Genomic DNA, 7,285 nt, shown 5'->3' with positions numbered 1-7,285 from the left:
CATATCTAGATCGTTCAGTCCACCATCCGACCTCCAAATGGCTTTTAAAGTTTCAGAAAATCAAATATCTCCAAATTTAATTTAAAATAGACAGAGAAAGAGAGAGAGAGAGAGAGAGATAATTCAACAGACTGTTATAAGAGTAACTCAACAGACTGTAAAAAATTCAATATTATTTTCCAGGCAGTTAACGTTACCTAAGAAGATGAAGAAGAAGAAGAAGAACTGTGAGTTAACGCAACTGCTCTAAGTAGATTTAGAAGAAAACAAAGAAAAAGGACTATCAATGAATTTTGCCAAGCCTACTTAGCTTTCAAATGATTTACTTTTCATTAAAAAAAATCCTTCACTTCATGCTGCACTCGATTTGTGAAATAATGATTCACAGTTCATCACTAGTTTTACTCAGTGTAACTAACTTCACTTTATACTCATATATATAATCACTTCCTATTCCTATCGTTGAAAACTAATTCGAGTGATTCAGAATTGGTTAAAATTCATTAATTTAACTGCTGTTAAGTTTATTCATTTTCAAGTTCAATCTTTAAATAAGGTTATACTCTATAAATACTCTATGTTATACTCTAAAAATGTTGATAAGTCACTCTGAATTAATCAATTATTAAATTATTATTTAACTCTGAATCATCTTTCAATCTTTCATGGCTTCACTCATGTCATTAAAATAAGAAACTGTTGCTAAATTTAATCATTAAAGACATCATACAGACTACAACAGGCCTTCAGACTGTCCAATTTAAAAATAGAGTAAAATCATTTTTAATTAAAAAGACCTTCTATAGCACTTCAGAGTTTCTTGAGCTTATGCACTTTTTCTTCCTTCATTATTTAACTTCAGATATATGCTTAAAACCATATATTTACCCTGTTTTTTCTAGTACTTCCCCATCTAAGTATCTCCACGCCACTGAAACCGTAGATATTACCGAACCCGAAAAAAAATGCGTCTTCCAAAAAGGGGATTAAAATTCATCGTGAGTAACCTGATCTGACGATTTGACTGACATGTTCGCCATAATAAATCAACATCAACGAAAAACGTTTTATGTGTGTGTATGTGTGTGTGTTTTTTTTTTTGGGCAAAAGTGCGTGGGTTACATTCACAAGGAACATTCCTCTCGGTTGATCCATTTGTTCAACTCGTATACTGGGAAGTCGACGAACGATTCGATAGGTGAAAGCTCCTAAAATGTGTAGGTGTGCAAAAAACATAATTGCACCTCTAAAAAGCCATGGTACTCACTACTTTGCTCACTTTTTCCAACTAACGCTGTGAAACAAATAAAATGATTCACCCGTTAAAACTTCTAGGAAAGATTATCAACTTTAACCGAAACTTAGGTGGAAAAATATTTGATGTGGTTTTCCTCGTTCTGATAAAAATCAACCGAATAAATAATGCTAGAATCGTAACAAAGAAATCGCATTATTTATAAGCGTTATTGTGTACCTTAAATGGATCGAAATGATGTATTCAAAAAAATCATATTCGTATGCAAAACTGATATTGTTTAACGTTTAAAAGATCCCTCTCGGAAATGGATTGAATTTCGTTGTCATTTAAAAGTCATCATTTAAAATTTGATTTCGTGTGATGAATCAACATGGGAACGACGAGATATTAATAGAGGTTTATTGTTACGTTCAATTTTTGCAGAAAACAATAATTTCTTCCAGGCAGTTGAAACCCTTTGATACAGAAAGAAAAAAAAGGAAGTGTCTTCAAAGGGCTGCTGCTGCTTCGGTATTATACGCAGACCACTTTCCTTTGCGGAATCATCCTACACTCAGAAGTTTCATAAATCTTATTCAACGGGCTAGGGACACTGGCGATTTACGGGAACATCGTGGAGAGCATGCAGGAAGAGGAAGGAGACCTGAAAATGTTTATAGGGAAGAACAAATTTTAAATCTCATCGAAGAAGATCCAACAACAAGTACTCGAGTTGTTGCGGGGCAGGTCGGATTAAGTCAAACAAAATTATGGACAACATTGCTCGAGAAACAATTTAATCCCTTTCACGTTCAACGTGTCCAAGCGCTACTGCTTGAAGACTTCCCCCGCAGAGTTCAGTTTTGTGAATGGTTCCTACAACAACATCAACATTTTTCGAACAAAATTTTAGCCATGGACGAGGCAACATTCACCCGAAATGGAATTAACAATTTTTGAAATACGCATGTTTGGTCTGTTGATAATCCCCATGCAATTCGCAGAACCAATTTTCAACACCGCTTTTCTGCTAATGTGTGGGCAGGAATTGTGTGAATGGGATACTTGTTGGACCATTTATTTTACCAGACCGTTTGACGGGCGATGTTTATTTGGACTTTTTGCAAAATAAACTTTGCTTGCCACAAAGCAAGCTATGTGGCTCCTGCAGGATGGAGCATCTGCCCATTTTAGACGAGAAGTGAGCGAATTTTTGGCTCTAAGTTACCCAAATCGGTGGATTGGCCGAAATGGACCAGTTGCATGGCCACCAAGGTCGTCAGACCTAAATCCATGTGACTTTTTTTTGTGGGGGTATATGAAAAGTTTAGTTTTCCAGAAGAACTAATAGCACGTATTGAGCAGGCTGAGGCAACAGTTAGACAAAAACCGATTTCTCTATTGCGTGCCGTTACGGAACAGTGGTTACGTCGAGCAAATCGTTGTGTTGAAGTTAATGGTGACAACTTTGAACAATTTATTTAAATTAGAGCAAATTAGAACATTTTGGCAATGCAATTTTTTTATTTTTCGGTTTTTTGAATAAAGTTATTTGAAAAAAAAATGTTTATTTTACCGAGTTCTATACACTATAGATGTAAATTATAAGCGAACATAAAGTAACTATATTGATGGTTGTTGGCGTGACTGAATCAAGGGGACCCAGGTTCCCCGGTGAGTAAACTTAATCTTTATTAGATGGGTCAGTACAGAAACATTTTTGTTTCATGGTACTCTCAATCTCTTGCTGTATACATGGTGGAGCTCGCTGAATGAATTGCATTGCCAATACTCACGTAAGTTTAATTTTAAAATACCCAAATCTTACAACTGATTAAACAAGAGTTACACCAAGCTATAGTGCAGGTATAAGAAGGAAAGGATAGAAGGGAATCATAAAATAATTTGATGGTGTCACGACATTATTAGGACTGAGGGAGAGCAGTTGAAATTTTTTCATATTTGTAAAAATTTTATTCGTATCAAAAAACCCATGATTATTATTGCCTTAGTTGGGAAAAAGTGGCTGAAATAGAGTACCATGTCGATGGATGATGGATTTAAAATTTTACGATTTTGGAAAAACGGTTGATAAAATCAGAAACCTGATTTTACCATTAAATTATTTGGAAAAAAATCGCTGAAAAAGAATACCACGTCGATGAGTTTATTTTGATTTTTATTAAAATTTTGGGAATAGGGTTGGAGATTATATTCGAGTTTATTGATTAAATTAGTAAAAAAAAATTAGCTAAAAAAGAGTATAAAGTCGACCAGCTTATTTTAATTTTCAAAAAAAAATGATTTTGAGAAATGGGATAGTGTTATTAAAAATTTGATTATGCCATTGAATTAGTGGGAAAAAATTAGCGGAAAAAAGTATCATATCGATGGGTTTATTGTAATTTTTAACAAAATTTTGAGAATACGGTTGGTGTTTTCGAAAATTAAATTTTACCTTTAAATTAGTTAGGCGAAAGTAATTGAAAAGGAGTATTACGTCGTCAAGCTTATTTATTTTGATTTTCAAAAAAAAAATTGATTTTGAGGAAAGGGTCAATGGTATTAAGAATCTGATTACACCACTGAATTAGTGGGAAAAAAATTGGCAGAAAAAGAGTACCATGCCATTAAGGCTGGAGAATTTGAAAATTCGATTTTATCATTAAACTAGATTAAAAAAAGTAGCTGAAAAAGAGTATAATGTCGACCAGCTTATTTTGATTTTCAAAAAAAAAATGATTTTGAGGAAAGGGTCAATGGTATTAAAAATTTGATTACACCATGAAATTAGCAGGAAAAAATTAGCTAAAGAATAATACCAAGTAGATGAGTTTATATTGATTTTTACCAAATTTTACCGGTGATTCCGAAAATTTCACCGTTAAATTAGTTAGGAAAAAGTAGCTAGAAAAGAGTGTCATATCAATGGGTTTCTTATGATTTAAAAAAAAAATTTGTCATTTATGAAGACAGGATCAGTAGTGTCAAAAATTACAACTACATTAAACCTAATTTAATATTTTATTTTGCCATTACTGGCCTACAAATAGTTACCGACAACATGCCGCATATTCTTAGGATTGACTGTATATATTCTAAACGAAAAAAAATTCTAGTAAATCAGTGAATTAATTAAATATTCCAGAAATATATCAGGGTATTCCCTTATATTTATTATACTCCCTGACCACAACACGTTTTAGGAAACTCCCAGAACGATTTCTTCAAACAGTAATAGTAGCGTGGCTTATTATAAAATCCAAAACAAGATGGTGGATGGACGCCATCTTGAAAAAAAATGTTATAATCCCAATTTAAAAAAAAAAAAACGCGATTTAAAATGTAGGAAGGGACAATTTATACGCGCTCACCGCACATAATTTTTTCCTACTTAATTTTCAAGAAAATACGGAAGTAACTACAAAGTTTAAATAATTCATTAATTTCGCAAACAAATTTATGGCCTTCGATTAATATTCTTCGAGAATATTGACCATCGTTTGATTTTTTCGCAGTAGACACGCAAGGTTTTCATGCGTAAAGATACAAAACGCGTATAACTTATTAGAGGGCAAATATTGTAACGCCTATGGCCAAAAAGTCTTCTTCTTCTTCTTCTACTTAATTTACCACACAAAGGCCCAATTGATATTCAAAAAATGTCCATATGAAGGAGAGTTATCAAACACACAAAGTGGGTTTAAAATTTAAATGGGATAAACATCATACTGTATAATATGCGTTATTCCGATACGGTTGAATGGGGGGCGGTGCCCCCCATACGTTTTTTGCCTCAAATGAAAGAGAACGTTGATCTTGACTCCTTGGGGTCATGGCACCGATGCCAGTAAGTAAACAAACGAGAACTTCTTTTATCAAAAATATATTAGTAGCCAAGATAAATATTTTGGTTGCACCTTTTCGATAAAAATGTCAAGAGTTTATTATATGCGGTTCTTGGAATCATTTTATGATTTGTTTATAAACATTGCACGTCCCTGTCAACATGCAGAGTTATTTTAATGGGAAGGAATGAAAGTTGTTATGGTAAAGGCGTTTTTTTTCCACCTCAGCAGTAAAAGGGAACAAATTCGCGTTTAAGTGTTTTATATTCACTCTGTATGGTTGTGAGACACACCCATTTTGGTTTGTTAAACTTCAAAGTAATTGTCATTGTCAAGATTATCAAACAAAAAACATTGATTCCCTTTTTATTTCATATTATATTATGGTGCGCACACTCATAATGGACTATCACTGGATCACAATGGAACATCACCCACTAATATTCACTCTACAAGAACTCGGACACACCCATTTTGATTGATCTGTCACTTGTTAAACGTCAAAGTTGTCATTGTAAAGGTTGTTAACAAAAAAACATTCATTCACTTTTTTACACTCTTAAAGTAATTTCATATATTAAAAAAACTAAATTTCTCGCCCAAATGTAGTATTATCCACTCTATAAGATCTCCAGGCAGTACCATTGGATTGAACTATCTCTTCTTATATGATAAGCGTGTCAATGCCAAAAAAAATTAATCACTTCTTTTTCAAAGTTCTTCTTGGTTTAAACCTGTCAGTTTCCAATTAGCGAGAATTATTGACTAAATTATGATTCAAATTTTGCGCCTAAATGTATTATAACCACTTTATATGTTCATGATATACTCCTGTTTCAACTGACTGACACTTGTGTCATATGTCAACTTGTCACATTGCTCGGATGTCTAATGGTCTTCTTCTTCTGTTTCGGATTTCCATTATTTGATGGACCTCTGGTCTAAGCAACTTGGGGACTGTTTCCTCTACTGAGTTTTGTACTTTAAAAGGGGCTGCTTTGTTTAAATTCTGTCTTCTTGTTTAAATTTGTTTTGCCTGTTGAACTAGATCTGGTCCTGCGTCTTCTTTATTCTTTTTCTACGTTATTATTGTTGATTTTTTGGGACTCTGAAATGTTTTAATAACTATGAATAATTTAGAGAGTTTCAAATGATTTCAGAGAATATCTTTTTTCAGTCTTCTATCTTGTTTCTTACATTTCTTCGGATCTATGTCCTGTTCTGCTTCTGTTCTGGTCCGTTGTGGGTAATCTTAAAAAAAAAATTATGAATTTATAAAATATTGCGGGGGGCTTAATGATCGGTCATTTATTAAAAGTCAATGTCAAAGGTTAATACTAGAGTTGGTAAAAAAGCCCTTGAATGTTCATGAGACACTCCCACACATTGGTTGAGTGATAATGGATCTGTCATTTGTTAAACGTTAAAGTTGTCATTGTCAAGGTTGTTAAAAAAAATCCTTGAGTTACTTTTTATTCATACACTCGTACGTACCCCCAGTTTAAGAACTCATGAAATCATCCACACCATAAACCAAATTTCATTTTAAAAATTCAAATTTCGCGCCCAAGTTTTTCATTAGTTTAAGTAAGATTTTCTCAAAATCTATTGAAAGTATCTGAATGAAACAGATTAATTTTAATGTAGAATTAAATTGCCAAAGATTGTTGCTTGATGTCCAAAAATCTCCAGTCTAGAGTTTCCAAGTTATCCAGAATAAAAGCAGGTGAAGGTTATCAACCGACTTTCAGTAATTTATATGAATTTTCTCAAAAACTATTTAAAATATCGCAATGAAAGAAATTGCGTTGGATTAAGTATGTATTGCCTAAAATTGTCGCTTTGGTTCCAAGAGTCTCCAACCTAAATTTTTCAAGTTATCCAGAGTTAAACCAAGTGAAGTTTTTTGCCCGACTTTGAGTCATTTAACATTGATTTCTTCAAAAACTACTAAAAATATGCCGATGAGAAAAAGTGTCCAATCAAAAGTTTCCAAGTTATCCACGATTAAACCAGGAAAAGTTTTTCAACTGACTTTGCTTCGAATAATATTAATTTTCTTAAAAACTACTCAAAATATCTCAATAAAAAAATTACGTTCGATTCAAAATTAAATTACTTAAAATTGCTGCTCTGAGTTTAAAAGCCTCCAACTTAGAGTTTTCTCGTAATTCAGAGTTAAACCAAATAAAGTTTTTCA

The sequence above is a fragment of the Anthonomus grandis genome, chromosome 9 (assembly GCF_022605725.1).
Source record: "Anthonomus grandis grandis chromosome 9, icAntGran1.3, whole genome shotgun sequence".
Taxonomy (NCBI): Eukaryota; Metazoa; Arthropoda; class Insecta; order Coleoptera; family Curculionidae; genus Anthonomus; species Anthonomus grandis.
Note: the sequence above shows the minus strand (reverse complement) of the source record.